At 39.6% G+C, this 24,025-nt stretch overlaps 1 pseudogene; it reads right to left on the minus strand.

Annotated features, from left to right (window-relative positions):
* Positions 1 to 217: 217 nt before the first annotated feature.
* Positions 218 to 23,116, minus strand: LOC149209040 (L-gulonolactone oxidase 3-like; annotated as a pseudogene).
* Between the last annotated feature and the right edge of the window lie 909 nt (positions 23,117 to 24,025).

The raw sequence follows: 24,025 nt of genomic DNA on the forward strand, positions 1-24,025 counted from the left end.
ACTGTCAATGCTACTACACAGTATCCAGCCAAAGATATTTATGATCTGAACTATAACGAATCGAACAGCTAACCTATCTTTTCGTGTGAGAAAACCTAGGTTAATATCATGCTACAAAGAAAAATTCTGGAAACCCTCAATCCAATCCTATAACGGGTTCAACCTACAAAACTTTAACCAATTCTGTGACATTCGCCTCGAAAATGCATTTTCTTGTTCATTGATGCCTACAAACGCGAGCACTTGTCCAAATTTTACCCGGTCTGCAAAAGAATCCATGCTGTGGAGAGCAATGGCGATCTATTTTACAGACGCATAATCCATCGAAAGCACATCTGTCTCGCCATCTCTGAACTCTAGCCCATTTCCATTTTCCCAACACAGCATCCGACCACTCGCTTGAGAAGAACCCAAATGGATCAAGTCTCTGCTTTACCTCCAAGAATTTCTCCAAGCTCACAGCTCTTTGAGTAGTCTCATCGAATGTAAACACTCGATTCTTCGCCCAGTGTGGCCTTCCACCATATTTTTGCAGAAGCAGCTGCTCAATCTCTTCCATTGTTTGGAATTATCAGAAATTCCCACACATTCCAGATCAACTAAGGAAGAAGTTGGACAACAAAGGGGAGAAATGTATTTTCATTGGATACAGTGAGGAATCCAAAGCTTACAGGTCGTATAACCCATCCACCAAGAAGCTTATTGTGAGTAGAGCTGTTCAGTTCATTGAGGAGGAAGCTTGGGATGAAAGCATAGAGAAAACAGTGAATGTTAAAAACTCTTTGTCACATGATGAAGATGATGAGGAGATGGTTGAAATACATCCTCAAACAGCAGCACCAACACAAAGGCAGCAAGGGACACCCTTGAGGAGAAATGAAAGTGCTTCACCAAGCACATCACAAGGAGGAAATTCAAGTGCTTCTTCAAGCACTTGTACACCAAATGAAAGAGGTAAGAAGTTCAGAAATCTAAGTGACATTTATGAACAAGAGGCAGCAAATGAAGGTATGAATTCTTTGTTTGCTTTATATTGTCATGTTGATGACCCTGTTCATTTTGAAGAAGCAATTAAGGATATGAAATGGATAGAAGCTCTAGATGAGGAGATCAATGCCATAGAAAGAAACAAGACATGGGATTTAGTTGAATTACCAAAAGGAAAGGAAGTCATTGGAGTTAAATGGGTCTACAAGTCCAAGAGTAATGCTGAAGGCAAAATAGAAAGACACAAGGCAAGACTTGTTGTCAAAGGATATAAGCAGCGGTATGGGAGAGATTATGATGAAACTTTTGCACCCGTTGCTAGAATGGAAACCGTGAGATCAGTGTTGTCCATAGCAGCACAAAACAAGTGGAAAGTTTACCAAATGGACGTGATGTCAACATTCCTAAATGGAGTGTTAATGGAAGAGGTTTACATTGAACAACCTCTAGGCTATGAAAAGAAAGGCCAAGAACACAAAGTGTGCAGATTGAAGAAAGCTCTTTATGGGCTGAAGCAAGCACCAAGAGCGTGGTACAGTAGGATAGATTCCTATCTACTGGAAAATGGATTTGAAAAATGTGAGGGAGAACCCACCCTCTACGTCAAAGAAAATGATGGTAAAATACTAATTGTTGTGTTATATGTTAATGATGTTATTTTCACAGGCAATGACGTTTATCTTATTGAAAATTTCAAAATAGTATTGAAAGAAGAATTTGAAATGACTGACATGGGTTTGCTGAGATACTTCTTAGGAATAGAAGTAGAACAAAATGAAAATGGGATTTTTATCTCACAAGCAAAATATGTTAATGAAGTGTTGGGAAGATTTAATATGCAAGAGAGCAAGGCAGCAATCACTCCCACAGTGATGGGATTAAAACTCAACAAAGAGGACAGCAGCAAGGATTTTGATCCTAGTTTGTACAAGAGCATAGTTGGCAGCCTCATGTATTTGACTGCAACTAGGCCAGATATAATGCATGCTGTTAGTTTAATTTCCAGATTCATGGAGAGGCCAAAAGAAGCACATTGGCAGGCAACAAAAAGGATTCTGATGTATGTTAAAGGTACTAAAAGGTTTGGCATTTTATATACCACTTCAGAATGTTCAGATTTAATTGGATACACTGATAGTGATTGGGCTGGAAGTGTAGATGATCGAAAAAGCACATCCGGTTATGTTTTTCACATGGGTTCAGGAGCTATTTCATGGGCTTCTAAAAAACAGCCTATTGTAGCATTGTCTATAGCAGAAGTAGAATATGTGGCAGCTACAGCAGTAGCATGTCAAGCAGTTTGGATGAGAAGGATGTTAAGGAGCTTATGCCAAGAGCAAGCAAAAGGAACTGTGATTTTTTGTGACAATAGCTCAGCTATTGCATTATCCAAGAATTCTGTGTTTCACAAGAGAACGAAGCACATTGACACAAAGTTTCATTACATCAGGGAATTGGCAAACAATGGAGAAATTGTTTTACAACACTACAGAACTCAGGAGCAGGTTGCAGACATTCTAACCAAGCCATTGGGCCAGAAAAGTTTTGAGTTTTTGAGGAAATGTTTGGGTATGACTGTTAACCCAACAGATTGAAATTAAAGGGGAGTGTTGAAATTGTAATTTCAACTGCCGTGCAGCGCCAGCGACCATTAAACGGCGACCGTAAAACTGTTTCCAGAAAACCAGCCAGACTTTATCGCATCGCTTTTCATGAGACGATGGTATTTTCCGGAGGGGCAGTGATAACACCCAGCCGCAGACACATGGACAGTGGTTTTGTCAGAGCAGTTTTTTCCCGGAGCATAAAGTTCGTGTGGATTGAGCGAGCGATAACCGTTCGATTGAAATCTCGGTTTGAAGCCGTTCAATGGAAGTCAACGATTGAATGTACAGGATTGCACCAAATTACGTGACGTAAATTAGAATTTACATTAACCGCCAGTTTTTGCCAGTAAAATAATTAATGAAATCTACGATGGTTGGTAAATGTAGGTAAAAGATTTATGTTATTTTGTACGGGGGTATGGGTCATGTAAAAATGAATAGTTATGTTTTGTTGCAAAATATGTAATGTGTTCTTTTTGGTATTCATTGTAATGCAAGAGAATCACACAGCAGCGCGTGAGAAAAAAAATTACACAGTAGTGTAAAGAAAATTTGTATGCAGAGACAGATTTTTATTTTGGAATGTAGTAGCGTGAATGAAGAAATTTACACACAACAATGTAATATTGTGAAGACAGAGACAGAGTAATTTGTTCTTTTTGTGGAATTGAACCGTTCCTGGTGTAATCCCTCTGTTGAGAGGAAGATCTTTTATTTTGTAACAGCTACTACAGTTTTATTGATGAACACAAAGTTTTATGAGTGTGTGAAAACTCTGTTCTTTCCAGTAAACAACTTGTTAGCTTCCTTGTGTTAAGATCCTGTGTAAAAACAAAGCATCATTCTCTGTTCAGTTTTTGTTTGGAATTATCAGAAATTCCCAACATGTCACTCTTGCTATTTCTTCTTTATTTTTCAAATCTCCTTTCATTCTGAGAGGGAACATCCTATTCCTTGTCATCTTTACTTCAGCAATACATTGTTTGTTGGGTGCTTTATCCATGATGGTGCATACATCATCCACAAAGAAAACATTGTACCCCTTTTGAACAAGTTGTCCAATACTTAAGAGGTTACATTTCATTCCAGGAACATAATAAACATCTGCTATGGTTTTCTTTTCACCTTTCTTTGTTAAAACTTTTACTTCTCCTTTTCCCATAACAAAAACTTTATTATCAGTCCCTAGTGTGACTTGTGACTTCACATTCTGATCTAACATAGAAAACAGGGCTATGTTTCCTGTCATATGGTTGCTGCAACCGGAGTCTAGAAACCATACATCTTCACTTTTTTCTTCAGCCATATTACAAGCTAAAACAAATTATTTTGGCTGATATTTTCTCTAGTGAAATTTGCACTAGTTCTATTACTCATATCATGCTGCTTCTTCCTACATTCATTTGCATAATGCCCATATTTTTTACAATAGTGACATTGGACATTGGATTTATCATACCTTTGTCCTTGAGCATGATGTTGTCCACTTTGTTGGCTGCTGCCTTGGCCTTGGTTCTGATTTGGATTGCTGCCTCTTCCTTGAGCATTTACTGGACTGTTTCTTCCACCTCTGTTTTGGCTTCTGCCTCTTCCTCTCTTGTTTCCTCTGCCTTGACCTCTTCCTCTTCCAAAGAACATCTAGGTCTTGAAGGCATGTTCTAGAGATGAGTTTTCATTTCTACTCAATCTTTGCTCATGTGTTATCAATGATGCATGTAGTTCATCAACTGAGAAATTTGTGAGATCCTTTGTCTCTTCTATGGTGGTGACAATCACATCAAACCTTGAGGGTAGGATCCCTAATAGTTTCTCCACAATCCTCCTTTCTTCAAGAATCTCTCCATGAGACCTTATCTGTGTGACCAGACCAATCACATGTGTGAAGAATGAGTCAATATTATCTGACTCCTTCATGCAAAGATTTTCAAAATCTCTCCTCAGCAACTGTAGTTTTGTTGTCTTCACTTTCTCCATGCCTTGATAGGTTATCTTGAGAGTTTCCCATGCTTCTTTGGATCTCTTAGCCACTGCTATCCTTGGAAACACACTCTCATTCACTACTTGGTACAAAAAACAGAGGGCTTTAGAATCCTTCTTCTTATTTCTCTTCAACAGATCCTTCTCTACCTGAGTTAAACTATTAAACTCATTTTCATCTGCTGGTTCTTCAAAACCATCTTCAACAAATTCCCATAAGTCTTGTGAAGCAAGCAAAGCTTTCATAGTTATTGCCCAATTGTCATAGTTTTTTCCATTAAACTGTGGGAGCTGAGTATTAAAGATACCCATACTAGTGCTGGCTCCAGCCATTCTTGCACTCTTAACTATGCTTCAAAATACTTGACTGTGTTTTAAAATAACTGACTGTCTTCAACAGTAACACAAAAAATTGACTTGAGAAATACCTTGGATTCTTTCTTGACTGAGTCTTCACTCTGCTGGAGAAGTTGTTGCAGCAAGAAATCCTTCTTTCAGCTTCTTTGACACCTTTAAAGAGCCTGGACAAGCTCTGATACCATGTTGGGAATTTCTGATAATTCCAAACAAAAACTGAACAGAGAATGATGCTCTGTTTTTACACAGGATATTAACACAGGGAAGCTAACAAGTTGTTTGCTGGAAAGAACAGAGTTTTCACACACTCATAAAACTTTGTGTTCATTAATAAAACTGCAGTAGCTGTTACAAAATAAAAGATCTTCCTCTTAACAGAGGTATTAAACAATGTAAACTTTGAAACAGGAACTGATACTGTTACCCGTTTCGTAGAGATAGCAAAAAAATGACCTGATTTTGAAAAGGGGTGATGCAGAACACACATGTTTTTTTTAGAGCATAATTTTTGGAACTTTAATTTTTTTCATGTGCATTACATTTTAGAATGGTAGTGATTTTCATGCTGATTTAAAAAAGTGAGTATTCTGCATCACACCCTTTTTTTAAAAGACCTATTTTTTTACTTTAAATTTTCTAGTGTATGAAATGTAAATAATTATTTTCTAAATTTGATAGTTTTTGAAGTGGTTGTTTTCTTCATATTTTCTTGTTTTCTATTTTAATTTTAGTTTTTTTTGTAGTGGGGTTTTTATTGTTTTGCATTTTTAAATTAGAAAGTCGATAGTTTGAATTTTACATAATCTACATATTTATACATCCTTAATTAATTTTTCAATCCACATGAAATAATTGTTTCTAAAAAACAATATTTTTTAACAATGGACATAAAAATAACCATTTTTAACATAAAAATAACAAAAAAACTACACGTTTTGATAATTTTTTGCTAGAATTAACATGTCAAAATCACAATTTTTATACAAAAATTTTAACTAAAAATGGTCAAATAATAGTTTTTTTAATGAATTTCATGTCAAAAAAATAACAATAATCATTTTTTTTCAAAAAATAATAATTAACTTAAAAATCAATGCAAAAATCACAAATTACAAATATTGAACACATAACAACTTTAATTGATTGATTATTCTTTTCATAAAATGTCAGAGTCAAAACATTGCAAAACTTGATTTCCAAGAATAACTTAAATTTAATCAACAATGTCACGTAATCCAAACTCTTCGTCCTCTAGAGTTTCATCATTATCTTCTTTCATAATATTTTCTGCTTCATTTTGCGCATTTTCCTCTTCTAATGGGTCTTTGATGTCTGCGAATCTCCCAATGTATGTCTTTCCAAACATACCATGTAATGGTGGTTGGGGTTCCTTTGCCTTTTTTGCCACACGTGATTCACTAAAGTCCCCTTTCTTCAACCAAATTTCTTGCATTACATCTGGAAGAAATTGAAGAGCATTAATTCTTTGCTGAATGAAATTGCATTGTAATGGATCTTTCTCAATTGCAATGCAATTTCTTCCTTTTTTGAAGGCAGCATGCTAGTGTTGTACCTAATTATCAAGCACAAAAAAATAATGAAGTAAATTAGTACAATGACATATTAATTAAAAAAAGAACATATTGAAATTCAATTCCATATAGCAAAACCTACATGAGCCAGAAAATAAATCCAGAACCCAATCTCCTTCATTTGAACATATGTCTATAAGATAGTTAATCAATAATTGTGGTTTTTGATAAATGTTAACTATCTCTCCTTTCGTTTCTTTGTCTTCATATGTTAGTTTTCTCACAACAGCATCATAAGTCAGTATTTGGCTATGACTCTTTCCGTCCACCCGATTAAAAATCATAGACATATGGCTATCATCTTTTGCCCAACTATCAATATGAATGAACTCATAGTCATTTATAAATTGTTGATCTTCATTGTTAAGAAGATTTGACTTTTGCCTGTAACATGAAATAGTAAAAGTTCAGTTAACTTGTACATAAATGAATTTTTCAACATTAATCAAATATACCTATTAAACGTCTTACCATGTAAGTTGCATCCTTGAATTTGTTTTCCCCTTGAAGCTTGACAATATCATTGCCAATTGTGTGTCTGAATGAAATGTCACAAATCTCCATAATGGTGATGACATCACTTCTACAAATCCCGCAACCACTTTATTAAAAGCTTGATAAGTATAAGGGTCACTATCATAGTAAATGTTTGGAATATTGAAACCATGGGGAATATCTGCAATAACTAGGGCATAATCCCTTTTTGGTATGAGTTTAGCAATGTCTTCACAGTCGCCTTGGATTACTTGATATTGAATAGTGTCTAGCCCATTCCAAATGAAATGATTAAGAGTTGGATCAAGTTCAACATTCTTAATACGTTGCTTCCTCAGTCTTTCAATCTTTATTTTTTCAATAAAAGTCTTGAAACTGTCTGGTGCTCCATTATCTTCCTTCCTCATCTTTTATCAAATAAACAAATATATGTGTAAGTTTTAAATTAAAAATAGTACACAGATGAATAAAACTGAATGTATAAATCAAGATACCTTTTTAAATGCAAGATAAAAAGGTTTTAATGTTGATGTAGAACTTGAATCTGGATAGTTGCATACAACATCATCCCAACTATCTTCATTCAACAATCTAACCATTTGTTCCTGAATTTTCATGTAAACTTTGTCACTGCATAGATAAAGTAACAAAAAGTTAATATAATGATATGTATAACAAATAGTACCAAGAACAACATGTTTTATTTAAAAGATAACTATAATCCTAGAAATAAATAAAAATAATTCAGCAAACTTACTTTTGAAATTCTTCAGACATTTCTTTCAATGATAATTCCCCTGACCTCACACGAGATAATATTGTTTTGACAATTTTTTCATCTTTCACTCCTTGCATCGCCCTCCAAGACGTGATGGTCATATTGTCTGGAAGTTGCTTCAGTTCAGGAGTTGATTTACTGTTGCTACATATCAATGGCTTAGATTTTTTGACCCTCTGGTTTTTAATGCCAATGTCTTCCCACATGGTAAAAATCTCATCAATCAACTTCCAAACATCTCCACTTCTAAATGCCAATTGGAAAATGTTATCAACACCTCTGAATAAATCACTATGTCTGTTGTCTTTTCCACCTTTTGAATTGGTTTTCTCTTCAATTTGATAGCCTATTTCCATACAACATTCCTTTCGGAAATCTGCAGTAACATGTATCCTATCCCCACCACATTTTTCTTGAAATTCACTATGAATAAATCTAACCCTTTGGATGAAATTCATAGACATCCTATATTCATTATCTGAATTATGGTCCCATGCTACTAACTTTGCTTCTGTTTCATTTAAACTAGCATAAATGATACATTTCATTGTTTCAAAACGTGGGTTATTAGGATATTCCTCCATCAATTGTCTTTGAGCTTCTATAGAATGGTTCCCCCCAAGCACATAATAATTGTATTCAAAAAATTTTGACTTATCAAATGCTTCTTTGTTGGGAACTTGAAGTGGATCAACAAGAAGCACATAACTAACCACATGAGCATATGGATTGTACCTCATCAATGTCTTCAAGTTGTGAACATGCAGATGATGTGGCTTTCTGACTTGATATTGGCATTGTCCTTCACTTGCCTTATAGGTTTGTCTAACATTTAGCTGAAATGTACGAGCACCATCAATTAAGTTTCTTTTTGTCAAGTTCTGTCGAATGGCATTTTGTTTTATTTTGATAATGCCATCATCTAAATCAGCTCCTGGTGTAATGATTTCTCTACTTTCTTTTGAAGTTTCACTAGGTTCTTGACTGCTGGTAATGACTACTTCAAGATCTTCAACTCTACTTTTCTTCGTCATAACATTCTCAACAGATTTATTCTTGGGCATTGTTACTTTTGGTCTTTTACGACTTTTCTCAGTTCCAATGTCATCTTCAGTAATGGCAACATATGCTTCATTGTCAATTTCAACTTCATCGTCCTCAAAAGTAACTTGTTTACCCTTGCTAGATTTATCCACCAGAGACCTTTTTTTCTGATTCTTTGGATGTAGTTTCGTAGCATCATCAATTACTACATTTTCCATGTTTTCCATATCTTCTTCTGACACTGAGTAAAAATGGCTGACAACTTTCATGATATCATGCTCTATGAAATGAATGCCTCCCAACATAATTGAACAACTTTCAACAAAATTCTGCCAAACAAAATATCATATGTCAATAAAAACAAAATTAAAAAAATATAGCGAGACACTTTCAAGAACGCAAAATAAAAATACAAATAACAATACTTACGATGTTTTGTGTCATATCGTTTACGATTTGTTTACACAACTTTGTAGATACCTCTCTCGTGTCATATAATGAATATGATAGTCGGTATTTAATCCTTTCATGTGACTTGGGAGCTTTTGTAAGTACGTAAACAACTTCAGTGTTCGGTACCGAACACATATCTATGACTCTTCCCATCACCTCCAAATTTTCATTATTATGGGGTGTATCAATATATAGATATATATTCACATTTGAGCTCTCTCTTTCTTTCACATACCAGGCCCTTGATGAAAATTTAAGCTCTTTTGAAGTTTTCCAGTCTGAAATTATCTTCTTATCACTTAAGGCACTTGAATGATTTGTAGCCATGAGCTCAGGTGGAGTTCGTTCACCAATATTTTTCGAAGATGCACCTCTAAGAGTCTTTGGTCCAGAAAGATTCACAGAAATTTTCCTTGATGCCATTTTCCTAAAAAATAAAAACACATAAATTAGTAAATAAAAAAAAGCATATCAACTTAAATTAACAACAAAAATATACCATAAATTTGTTATTTGTATAATCAAAATGGCCCAGCCACCTCTAACGGGTGGGCGGGCGGGTCGATGGGCGGGCGAGAGCTCGGGTCAGGGACGACGAAGCTAAGTGGACTGCCGGGCAAGTGAGGGCGAGCCGCCTACCCCCTACCCATGTGCCCCCCACAACACCCTACCCAACCGACCTGTCCCCCTACCCAGTCTCCCCCCCACGGCCCCCTAACTCCCCCCCTCCTCCGGCCCTCCCACCTAACTCCTCTACACACCCCCCTAACCCCTACCCCGTGCCCACCCCTTCACCACCCCCAACCCCTACCCGTGCCCCCCCCCCCGGGAGCCCCCCCGCAACCCCTACCCGTACCCCCCACCCCCCGCAACCCCTACCCATGCCCCCCCTTCGCCCCCCCCCAACCCCTACCCCGCTACCTCACCCCACCCCCCCCCCCCCCGCGACCCCCTAACCCCTACCCGTGCCTCCTCTTCCCCCACCCCCTACCCCCCACTACCCCCTTAACCGCCCCACCCACTCCCTAACCCCTACCCATGCCCCCCCTTCCCCCACCCCCTAACCCCCTACGCCCCCCCACCCCTACTACCCCCTTAACCCCCCCACCCACCCCCTAACCCCTACCCGTGCCCCCTCCCCTCCCCTTCCCTCCCCCCGCCTCTACCCCTCCCCTCCCCCCTGGCCCACGGCCCCCCCTCCCCACTCCCCGGCCCCCCCGGCCTCTCCCCGCCGCTCCCCATCTCCCTCGGCGCGGCCCTCCGCCCCGCCCGACCGGCGGGGCCCTCCAATCAACGGCCCGCCGGTCGGGCGGGGCGGAGGGCCGCGCCGAGGGAGATGGGGAGGGGGGGCCGTGGGGGAGGGGAGGTGGGGGTGCACGGGTAGGGGTTAGGCGCGGGGGGGGGGGGGGGGGTGGGTGGCGCACGGGTAGGGGTTAGGAGGAGTGGGTGGGGGGGGCGCATGGGTAGGGGTTAGGGGGTGGGTCGGGTGGGGTGGGGGGGTTAAGGGGGTGGGTCGGGTGGGGTGGGAGGGTTAAGGGGGGGCACGGGGTAGGGGGGTTAGGGGGTGGGGTTGGTCGGGTGGAGTGGGGGGCACGGGTAGGGGTAGGGGGGTTAGGGGGTGGGTCGGGTCAGGTAGGGGTAGGGGGGTTAAGGGGGGGCATGGGGTAGGGGGGTTAGGGGGTGGGTCGGGTCAGGTAAGGGTAGGGGGGTTAAGGGGAGGCACGGGGTAGGGGTTAGGGGTGGGATGCTGTGGGGTGTGTAGGGGAGTTAGGTTAGGGGGATTTTAGGGGGTTTCGGGGTGGCGGGGGGCGGGAGGATGGGGTATTAGGGGGGCGTGGGCTGGGGATTGGGTTGGGCGGGGCGCGTGGGAGTTAGGGGGTGGGGGAGGTGGGCGAGGGGAGTTGAGGAGGGGGGGCGCATGGGTTGGGTAGGAAGGTGAAGAGGGCATGGGTGAGGGGGCGAGGTCGGTAATGGGTTGGGGGGAGGCTGAGAGGTGAGGGGGGGGGGGGGGGGGGGGGGGGGGGGGCGCATGGGTTGAGGGAGGGTGGCGTGGGACATGGGGGGCACGATGACGGCCTACCCACGGTTATTGGGCGATTGAGTTTGATCGGGCCCACCATGCTCAAAAAAATTATTAATTTAAAAAAAAAAAATCTTCTTCATTAAATTAATTTAATATGAAAATTTTGAAGGAAAAAAATTGAACTTACCTTTCAATTGCGAGAATTCTTTGTTCAATATGTTGTTGATAACAATACAGCTGCTCCACAAATTCACAAGTCTTTCAACGAACCTCAGAAAACCTGGATGTGACGTGAGTAATAGTGATAATGAAATTTAATATATAAGTGAAATTACGAAGATGTTTTTCCGTACGATTAATGTGGGATAATTTGTTTTAAAATATTATAAAGCGAATATTGTAGAATTGTTTTACAGCGGATTGAATGTGGGATTAATTTGTTTTAGAATATATTATAAAAATTAAAAAAAAAATTCAGTTGTTAGTAAATATTATATACTTTAACTATTACAATAATTAATGTACAAGTTATAGTTTACAATTTTAATTTTAGTGATTTATTTCATAAAAAATTTTAGTTTGCATTTTTCAATAAATTGTAGAATAAATTAATGAAGGTAAATAAATCTAACAAACTTTTGGAGGGAAATTATTTCGTGAAAATTTTTGGAGGGAAATATTTTCGCGAAACTTTTTGGAGGGAATAATTTTGGAGGGAATATTTCATTCTTTAAGCTATATAATATCCTTAGGAGACTCCATTTGTATCATTCAACATCTCCTATTTCAAAGGGATGGATTGTTCTGATAGTGAAGTTTCGATTTATACACCATCAACATCTTCATCGCGTAACAATTCTATTCATATTGATGAATATAGCGGGCATTCTTCCACTATGAATAGAAAGTCATTTCTTCCACTTAGTCCTCATTCTAAAGACTATGAGAGCAGCACTGATGAAAGAGGGGATGGAGAATTTCAAATTAATAAAGAGTCACATATTCCACTTAGTCCTAATTCTAAGGACTATGAAAGCAGTGGCGATGAAGAGCATGATGGTGAAGTTCAAATGAATGGAGTGTCACGATGTCCACTTAGTCCTAATTCTGAGGACTATGAGAGTAGCAGTTTTGAAAAGCATGATGGTGAAGTTCAAAAGGATGGAGTGTCACGGTGTCCACTTAGTCCTAATTCTGAGGACTATGAGAGCAGTAGTTTTGAAATGCATGATGGCGAATTTCAAAAGAATGGAGTGTCACGGTGTCTACTTAGTCCTAATTCTGAGGACTATGAGAGCAGCAGTGATGAAGAGCGCGGTGATGAATTTCAAAATAATGGAGTGTCAAAGTGTCCACTTAGTCCTAATTCTGAGGACTGTGAGAGCAACAGTGATGAAGAGTGTGGTGATGAATTTAAAAAGAATGGAGTGTCAAAGTGTCCACTTAGTCCTAATTCTGAGGACTATGAGAGCAGCAGTGATGAAGAGCGTGGTGATGAATTTCAAAAGAATGGAGTGTCAAAGTGTCCACTTAGTCCTAATTCTGAGGACTATGAGAACAGCAGTGATGAAGAGCGTGGTGATGAATTTCAAAAGAATGGAGTGTCAAAGTGTCCACTTAATCCTAATTCTGAGGACTATGAGAGCAGCAGTGCTGAAGAGCGTGGTGATGAATTTCAAAAGAATGGAGTGTCAAAGTGTCCACTTAGTCCTAATTCTGAGGACTATGAGAGCATCAGTGATGAAGAGTGTGGTGATGAATTTCAAAAGAATGGAGTGTCAAAGTGTCCACTTAGTCCTAACTCTGAGGACTATGAGAGCAGCAGTGATGAAGAGCGTGGTGATGAATTTCATAAGTATGGAGTGTCAAAGTGTCCACTTAGTCCTAATTCGAAGGACTATGAGAGCAGCAGTGATGAAGCGCGGGATGATGAATTTCAAAAGATTGGAGTGTCACAGTGTCCTCTTAGTCCTAATTCTAAGGACTATGAGAGTAGCAGTGATGAAGGACAGGATCATGCAGTTAGTCCTAATTCTAATGATTATAAAGGTAGCAGTGACAAAGGACAGGATGTAGCATCTTCAATAAGTAAACAGTCTCATTTTCAATGTAGTCCTAATTCTATGGACTATGAGAGTAGCACTGACAATGCACATGAGGAAGAATATCCATTAAACATTGAGTCAAATTTTCCATTCAGTCCGAATTCTAAAGACTATGACAGTGGCACTGAAGAAGGGGAAGATGAAGAGTATCCTCTAAGTCAATATCTGAAAAGCAGAGCTGATGATAGTGTGGATAACATTCCTCTTAATGATGATGACAATCCTTATAAAAATGATGATCCAATGATGGAGATGTTGCCCAGAAATATTGTATCGAGGAGTAGGAGCAGAGCTTTTCGTATAAATGCAAGCTGTTCTAGTTATACAAGGGGTAGAGCAGAATATCTGACGAGAAGAAGTTCTATCAGTGCTCTCATTTCAAGTGAATGTTGCCAAAAAAATTGCTTGAAACATATGGATTTCACATTTGCATTAGAAAGCAGGAAGAGATATTTGTCAATGAATAAAAGCATGCAAAATTCATATTTAGTTGGATGCATGCAATCTACATTGTCAGGTTATGATTATCATATTAGGAATTTATTATTGTGTAGAAAAGCTTTCAAAATGTTTCATTCGATTGGGAATTTTCGTCTCTCGAGAATTCAAGAAAATTTGGAAAAGGATCCCACATTTTATTCAGAAGTACGTCATAAAAGACAGTTTGGGCCATTATCAAACACTGCAATGTCATGGATGAAAGATTTCTTTTCAAAGCATGGAGAGTGTATGCCAAATAGAGAGACAATACATATTCCAGATAATTTTTCAAGACGAGAAATCTACAACTTATACAAAGAATATGCAGAAGGTGCTGAGGGACATGGCCAATTTATTACATATCAATATTTTGTGAAGATATGGAAGAAAGAATTCAATAATGTCCGTATTCCTAAGAAGACAAGGATGGGGATTTGCAGTACATGTGCTTCTCTTAAATAAAAAAGGGACAAATGTGAAGGCTTAGAAAGAGGTAAGCGTTCATAACTTTAACTTTTAAAATTGTATAGTCATCAACTATGAAAACATATTTCTTAATTAATTTCTTTTATGTTGTGTAGATTTAATTGTCAAAGAACTTCAGGAGCATCACGAACAACAAACAAATGAAAGGAAGAAGTTGTACAAGCATCGAAAGAAGTGTTATGATAATCCGAATAAATATTTGGATTTGATAATTGATGGTATGGACCAGAAGAAAACACTTTTACCACATTTTGTTCGCACACCCAAAAATTTACAAGAGGAAAATTTTATTCAGTTTCACTTGGTCGGTTGTATGGTCTTCAATGGGAAAATGTTGCCAAGGGTGTACTTCACAGCTCCAAATATTCATAATGATGCAAATCTGACCATAACCATAATTCATGATGTGATTTCTCATTGGTCTGGTAATCTTCCTAAAGTTTTGTATCTACAATTGGACAACACTTGCCGTGAAAACAAAAATCAGGTTGTTTTTGGATATCTAAACATGCTTGTTGAATTGAGAATTTTTCAAAAGGTAAAGTTTGGTTTCCTTCTTGTTGGGCACACTCATGACCATATTGATCAGATGTTCAGCCGTTTTTCAGTCACATTGAGGAGGAAGGAAGTTGGGAGCTTGCCATCACTAATTGAATGTATTAAGAAATCATACATGCCAGAGCCTACGTTTGATGTGTTGGAAGAAACTGTTGACATGCGAAGGTTTATTCTGGGATCATATGGTGAGGGGAAATGCATTGAACAACTTAATGACATTAGCTTCCAACATCAATTTCGTATCAAAAAAATTGATGGGAAAACACTAATATGGGGCAAGAAGTTTTCAACTACTACAGAATGGGCACCGTCATCAGGTTTGCAATTTTTGAAGTTCATTCCAGATCGTCCAATATTTGCATCAAAAATATTGTTATTACAATCAGTTGGTGAAGTTCAGAATGCACGCAGACAGAATAGACATATAAATTATTCTGATTGCCTGGAAGAAATTAAAAAATGTATTAGATATACATATGAGTACTTTGACATTGTTGATTCAGTTTGGTGGGAATCATTTTTCAATAATCAAAGTGATATCATTTCAACAACAACAAATGAAGATATATCTTTGAAAAATCCATTTAGTTGGCCACAAAATGTGTCGAATGAACATGAGGAAGTAAACATTGTTGAACAGCAACAAAGTCAAGGTATTATTAATTCTTCACAGGCAATGGAAAGAGAGATGTATATTGGTTCCAGAAGATCTCGTGCACAACGTGAAGCCATGGATGACCTTTACAGGGGTTCAGTATAGGATATTAAGGAGGGTTGCATGATTGCAGTGCTAGCAGATGGAGATCCCAATGGCTATCCATTTTGGGTTGCTAAAGTTATAAAGGTCTTTACAGAAAATGAGGATGTTACAGGTGTTGAAGTACATTGGTATGCCACAGATACACACCCATTCAATGGTGTGTATAAGCCAGAGATGGTAGCTGACAAAAAAAATGGCGGGAAAAGAAAAAGAAAGGGTACAAATATAAATCGTCGCCGCACAGACATATTACAATTGGAGGATGTTGACATACTTGTTTATGACTTCAATTTAACAAAGAGAGGAACTCTTCGCTTCAAGACGATAGAGATTCTGAAAAGGTTGTTACCAGAAGGAACAATGTTGACATGGGAGTCTGCTGAAACCAGTCGTAGATCTAGAAGAAATTTGAAACCTGGAATGTTTGGCATGCATGTGGACTCGGATGGGGCACTAGTTGATGAAAGAGTAGAATATGGAAAATCTTCGTCAGCATCCAGTCACTCATCTGAAGATGTGAATTCTGATGGTGTGCAAGAAAATATGAGTGATTTTGAATAATTGTTTAAGACAATTTATATAATTGATGTATGCATCGTATCTTCAAATAAAATTAATGTTTTCCATATGGTGTTAAATGAGAAGTTATGAATCATTTTTATGTTGTTGGATTATATGTCTTAAGTATGATAAATTTTATTGTTTAAATATCTACAATGCAATATCAAATTAGAGATATAATGTATGTTTTATTTAGTTTACAAATAAAGACTTTTGAATTCATTTAGTGATGTAATTTTTTCATAATGTCATGGTTTCTTAATTTTATAGTTGAAAAATTTTCAATTTCTTTTGTATCTAGCATGTTATGGTTGAAAACATGTTAAATTTATACTTAGGAAAGAAAAATGATATTCTACCAAAAACATTAATGTGTTTTTTCCTCATAAATAAATTTGTTTGAGACATAAAAATTTGGTTTTATTAGCATTTTTTAAAAATTTCGAAAATTGACCCTAAAAAAAAAAATCATTGTTCCAGTATCATTACTTTCATTTTGAAGCTATTATTTGCACATAAATTTCATAGTAAATTTCGTATTCACTGCCATTTTTAAAACATGTTCAAAATTTATGCTTAAAAAATAAAAACATCGTTCCAGTATACACACTTTTCATTTTTAGCACTATTTTTGATGTTTTTTTGGGGTTTTTGGGCCAGAGTTCCCGTTTCAAAGTTTACATTGTTATTACACCAGGAACGGTTCAGTTCCACAAAAAGAACAAATTACTTTGTCTCTGTCTTCACAATATCCATCACATCTTCAATCCACCTGGGGACATTCGGTTGGCAAGAGCGATAGTAGAAGAATTCTATATCGACAGTGTCCTCATTAAAGCCTGAGTAGGCCTCCGATTTCTTAATAAAACGCATCAGAAATCCTCCGTAGTAGTCTATCCCACAAAAGGCCTTAGGGTTTAGGCCACGGAGGAGCTTGATGTCTTCAATAGCTCTGGCGATACTGGAAAGAGGAATAGCAATGGACGTGTGGAAGAAAAAGCTCCCGTTCACTCTCGAATCCCACCCACAGAAATATCATTTGCCCTCAAATGATTTGCATTAGCCAGGCATATGTTTGCCTTGTGATTATGGTCAGTCTTGGGGTCAGACTGGCATCCAGAGGAGGACTGCATGTAGTTGTTATATCCCACGACAGGGTATCCCGTGAACTTGTTCCCATCGTTCAGGAATCCACCTCCTGCCTGGATTGTCTGGCTCAGTCCAGTACTCGATATCTAGCAGAGCTTGCTAACGTTCTTTGTTGCTTGTATCTGTTCCTCTGCAGGTCAACAAGTCGTAATAAACTACGCCAATTTGTATAGTGGATCCTAGGGTTCGTTAATACTCCAAAAAATTAAAAATATAGAAAACAAAATCCATTTATACTTAAAATAGACAATAGGAGCAAAAGCTCAAGAGAGTTGCAGACAGATATATGGCAATTTTATCGCCATGATGAATGGCAAAAGTTACTTAGATCTGTGGAAAATGGTGGTGGATGGGGTGATCATGAGTTGAAACTAAATTTGATTGTAAATTTCCAAAATATTTTGGAATAATCAAGTTAAGTTAAGTTAATTATTTTACTTTACTTTTATATTAGATTCCTAAATATTCATAGAATTGGCAATTAAGATAATGATGGCTTTGTTAAGCATATTACATATTAATGCTTATATATTTTTGTGGAAAATTCTAAGAATAAAAATTTAGAATGAAATTTAGAAATTTTCTGTAAAATAATCGGTTATATTTTTATGAAAATATTTAATTTTTAATATAATTGGTCATATTTTTATGAAAATATTCAAATTTTTAATAATTTTATATTTTCAATATAGTTGATTATATTTTTATAAAAATATTTAAATTTTAATAATTTTATATAATGTTAATTATTTTTAAGATACAATTTTAAAATATAATTTTTCTATTCTATAAAAATGGAATAAACTAAACATGATTTTTTTTGTGAAAAAACCTGAAAATTAGCCTAACACTACATTTTCATATTTTCAAACATTTCGCGTTAAAACACACAATAAATCATTTTTATTGCTTTTCCATCCCATCATGGCATGAGAATAATGGAGGAAAATGCTTTTTCAACATATAAACTAATGATTAATTTTATTGATTTTTCATTCTGTCTGCTGGATGAGAAAAAAGGATGAGAATGCCTTTTCAACGGATAAGCACAGGATAATAAGGCAATCCAACGGATAAGAAAAGGATCTTAAGGCAGTCCTACACGAATGCCTTTCCAACGGATAAGAAACGGATAATAAGGAAATCCTGCACAAAGCTTAATATTGGACATAAAACCACTACATTTCGGCATGGATTGGCTATAAAACTAAAACGATTAGATTGACATATGTTTCATTTTTTCCTTCATGCATTTCGAGCTGATGAACTGACAATAAGGAAAGATGGAATGGGCTTGCCATGAATTTGCAATGAACCTCTGCAGTGACGTTAGGTTTTAACATTAACCCACAAAAAATTAGCAAAAGAAGTAGGAATTTTTGAACATGGATTCAAATCCGATCTGTGCTCGATGCTTTTCTTGCATTTAATTTGAAATTCTTCAAATAAGCTTCCTAACTAACAATTAGGATCTATGAGGGCAAAATAAGTTTCCCACCGAACAACGATTAAGTCAAAAGAAGGGTGAAAACGTACCTATTTGTCTGCTCTGGACGATAGTCTGCACTGTCTGCGGTCGGAAGAGAATCTGTAGGTTTTTTCCCTCTCCCGGAACCGAAACAGGAACCCGGTCATCTATCCTGTAAACGACCCGACGAAGAGAAGGATACCACGTTATGTCCCCAAACTCGTGCCGTCGGGCAAAAGGCACGACCGCACCTTGGAGATCCAAATGTGATCCGAGAAATGGCTCCCAGCACTCCGAGAGAGATCTTTGCAGCCTTCAGATCATCGTCATTTTGCGTCAGTCTGACCAGCTTCGCATAACCCTCGCAGGGCGGCGCGGGAACCACCAAGCTCATCGCCACCACGTATTCAAAAACTCCGCTGCCCTTTCCCCAGAGCCCGCTACCGTGAGCCGCCGTGCTCACGACGCCGGCGGTCACGCCCCCAAGTCTATGGCCAATTTTTTTCACCGTGCCCGGCGGGGTGCGGCACCACCGAACGCTCCCTTTTTAACAAGTTAACGTTTATGGACTACGCCTTAACCAATATAATCAGCTTTAAACCGATATAAACATGTCTTCACTTATAATCACAAGCATTAATCTTCATAAACCATTCTTTATCATTTCATGTACAATTATAACCGAACAACAATTGCAAAACAACCGAGAAGAATGGGAGGGGCAACTCCCGAAAAGTCTGCCCGAATATATTATGATCTTTCCAATAATACAAATGTACAAGTGTGCCTGGCAGAATGTCCAAGGCCTACACTTAATAATAAGTACAACAAGGCATAAGAAGCCTTAACCATACACCATTATGCACCTTTCCTTGTGAGCGGGTCCCCACACGGGTCACCAAGACGCTCACCTAATTCTGCACTCAACCGTGTATGAAACCTTCCTCAACCGTAACCATAAATCTCCCTTAACCGAGATCTTATATCACATAACCCAAGCTGAAATATGCGAAGCCTTATTCACCCTTATGCGCATGAGGAATGTGCATCTTCTTTGAGAACCTTCGCACTTTTCCCTTTACCTTATGCGAAGATCACATGAGCGAAAGTTGATGGTGAGAATGAAGTCTCATCCTCCCATATATATACGTATCTTTCCTACGTTTCAAAGGGGGCCTGCTTAACTTATGGCCGACCTCACTTATTAACATAAAAGCCCACGTATGTGTTTAGAATTCATTATTTAATTCATATTAATTCACACATATTCGTATGTGTTCTCTTCCATATAATATGCTTCCTCCTTTATGTTTTAAGGGGTGTGCTTCCTCACGGTTGCCCCATTATTTACATACGAGCCCTCACATATCATATTTTAATGCGGGTAAGCCTCCCTATTAACTTACATACGCTCATCACACATGTAAATACACGTCGGCCCACTCCATAAAGCATCGCATATGAGTATAGGTTCAACGCTTAGTTTATTCAAGCGTTTTCCCTTCGTCGCATATGCTATTGTTGCATAGATCGTCGCATGGCAACCAGCGTCCGCCTGCTGTAATGTCGCACTCAGCTCGTCACTTCGTCGCTCGCTGCCCGCCATTGTTCTGTCGTCCGTCGTATGCCGCGCTCGCCCATGCTGTAACGCACCCGCCCATCGAACCAAACCCGCGTCCACACAACCGTGCTGCCCATCGCGCTGTTCATCGCTCGGCTCGTCCGTCCACCGGGTGCGGGTCGCCCATGGGTTGCCCATTCGTCGGGTCCACCCATCGTCGGATCCGCCCATCTGCTGGTTGCATTGCCAAAATGCGCCCGTCGTCGTTCACGAGGGTGCCCGCCCATCGTGCATGTCTACCCGAGACTCGAGGGCGTCACACTCTCCTCCACCTGAAAACGTTGTCGTCCCGACAACACATCATCTTAGTGACTCTCCACCAAGACTAGTATCGACCATAATGTAGACTCCTCCATATAAGGCAACCATCACCGCCACATATATAAGGCCCATCTCCATCAAGTCATCTCCATGTGCAAACTGCCCATGTATAAGTGCTACACCTCCCGGTCATGTGTCAACACTTATAATCCATGCTCAGGTCCATGAAAACTCCATCCATCACATCTGCAACATGCTGTCCACGAAGTGTTGGTGTCAATGTGTTAAGTCTGCCACATCTGTCCCAACATCATCATGTGCGTAAAGTGGTTGAGTCTCGGCTCAACTCATCATCATCATCATCGTGACCCCATCACCTCAAAGTGTCTCATCGATCTTCTACATCAAGTCACTCTTCCAAGCCATGTCCCATGCATGTGCTTTGAAAGTATGCATCCCATACTACATCAAAGTCATCTGACCTCAGCTCCTCAATGCATTAGACCTCTAAGTCCACCATATATGATGTCCCAAAAGTCACAACGATCTCATGTCATCATGAGCTCCTCAAGCCATCCAACACTCGGCAAGTATACAATATGCCTCCATGCGGTAGGAATGCTCCACGGTCTGCTCACAACTCCATCCAAACTGTCATCTTCGGTTTAGTGAACTCGATCACCAACCATATCATCATGTCATCATAAGTCCCTTCTCCATAGCTCCTCCACCAAAGGTTCACCAAGACTACCTTTTGGTTTCGGCCATAAGAAGTCCACCCAAGGGTGTGCCCTTCAACCTGTCCATGAGTCATGCCGGGCACTTAGCCATGTGGCTAGAGCATGACCCAATCATCCACAACGATCATCAAGTTCCACCCTTGTCACGAGCCCTTGCACCTTCAACCATAAGGTCACAAGTAGCCCCAACAAGTCCTGCATCAACCAACGATCCTTGCTTCTCCATACAAGGTTCCATCATAGTCATCCATGGTGAGATCCTCCATAGCGTAGGCAAACTGACTTTGCCTTCCACTGCACACCCTTCTTTTAACTTAGTTGTTGTGCGGTGGGAAACTAAGTTAAAAGAATGGTGAGAATGAAGTCTCATCCTCCCTATATATACGTATCTTTCCTACGTTTCAAAGGGGGCTGCTTAACTTATGGCCGACCCCACTTATTAACATAAAAGCCCACGTATGTGTTTAGAATTCATTATTTAATTCATATTAATTCACACATATTCGTATATGTGTTCTCTTCCATATAATATGCTTCCTCCTTTATGTTTTAAGGGGTGTGCTTCCTCACGGTTGCCCCATTATTTACATACGAGCCCTCACATATCATATTTTAATTGCGGGTAAGCCTCCCTATTAACTTACATACGCTCATCACACATGTAAATACACGTCAGCCCACTCCATAAAGCATCGCATATGAGTATAGGTTCAACGCTTAGTTTATTCAAGCGTTTTCCCTTCGTCGCATATGCTATTGTTGCATAGATCGTCGCATGGCAACCGGCGTCCGCCCGCTGTAATGTCGCACTCAGCTCGTCACTTCGTCGCTCGCTGCCCGCCATTGTTCTGTCGTCCGTCGTATGCCGCGCTCGCCTATGCTGTAACGCACCCGCCCATCGAACCAAGCCCGCGTCCACACAACCGTGCTGCCCACCGCGTTGTTCATCGCTCGGCTCGTCCGTCCACCGGGTGCGGGTCGCCCATGGGTCGCCCGCTACGCGGGTCGCCCATGGGTCGCCCATTCGTCGGGTCCACCCATCGTCGGGTCCGCCCATCTGCTCGTCGCACTGCCAAAATGCGTCCGCCGTCGTGCACGAGGGCGCCCGCCCATCGTGCACGTCTGCCCGAGACTCGAGGGCGTCACACCGGCCATGGAAACTGCGTCCCAGTAAGTAGTATGCGGCAGAGTCAGCCCTTCCGCGGCCAAACGTTTAATTAGGTCTTTCAATTGAACTCTGGCATCGACTGTAACGGTCATGGAGCTCTTGTTCACCCTGATTCTTGAACTGTGGTCCCGAGTACTGATGAGAACTGCGGCATTGCCACCCAGGCAGGCAAACCGGTTAAAAGTATGAGACCCGACGCTCATAACTTTTATCTTTCGCCCTTCCCTCACAGCGCCTGATACGGCCTCGATAAGCTCCTTCTCACTTCTCGGGTACACAACTCTTTCGGCCTTGCAGACCTTCCGATCCTGCCATGACCCTCTGAAATTCGTTATGTCACAGCTTCTGAAGCCGCATGTGACCGTTGGAGCCAAACAAGCAGCAGCCACAGAGACCTGTATGGCGATCAAAACGAGTACCCAGTACCCTATAATCGCGATCCTCATTATTGAATTCTTGCAGCAAACAATAGGAAGCCGGGATACTTTGACTATCGGTTAGAGCCAGCACAATCATGCAAATAAATCTAACAAAGATTGCAAAATTTCACGCTGAGAGAGAGCGAACAGCTCCATTGCCATTAATAATTATTCGAGAATTCCTGTTGTAAATTGCGTAATCTTCGTGTGTAATGATAGTAGTTTCTGTGTCCTGTTATCTTCACGAAATGGCATTGTCGGGTTGGGTGGAAAAATGTACGGGGAGTTCGACTTTTTCAGAGTTTATCAAATGGTGTGCCAACGACGCCTGGTTTTAATGTGGGTCGCATGTTAAATTGAATGATGGATGTTGGTGATTCCATTATGGAGTCCACAGCAGAAACAGCAGGTTGGAGAAGATTAGTGTGGGGGCAGAGGCACGGAGTTCATGCAGTGTGACATTCACTCTTTTTCTTGCAATGTTCTGGATGCTTTTATTATATTTAAACTCGGGATGCGGGACAGAAGATGGATTCATAACTCTCCTTGAAAATTATAGTTCTGTTCTCTGTCGGCTGAAATTGCTTACTTAAATACTGTATTTAGGTCTAGGAGTAGGGGCATCCATGATGAATTCAGTAATCACTAATTAAATCTGTTTGAATTTAGTAATTGATATCATGTTTTTTTTGGAAATTTTCAGGTGAGATTTTTTCTAATTTTTCTAAATTCTCATACGAATTTATTGAAGTTCTATAGGTAACCCCTACACAGTTCAAGTGTCCTAAAGTTTTTCAGATGGTGAATCCATATATACAGTCAATAATACAAATCAAAATTTCATCTCAATTTTTTGGTGCAAAATACTGACACAAAAAATCTCAAAAATCACACTAAAAACAACTCCTATTAAATCTGTATAAGAAACACAAAAGT

Source organism: Pinus tabuliformis, chromosome 1_2 (genome assembly GCF_031772625.1).
Source record: "Pinus tabuliformis cultivar Carrire ecotype Pingquan chromosome 1_2, CPIR1, whole genome shotgun sequence".
Classification (NCBI taxonomy): Eukaryota; Viridiplantae; Streptophyta; class Pinopsida; order Pinales; family Pinaceae; genus Pinus; species Pinus tabuliformis.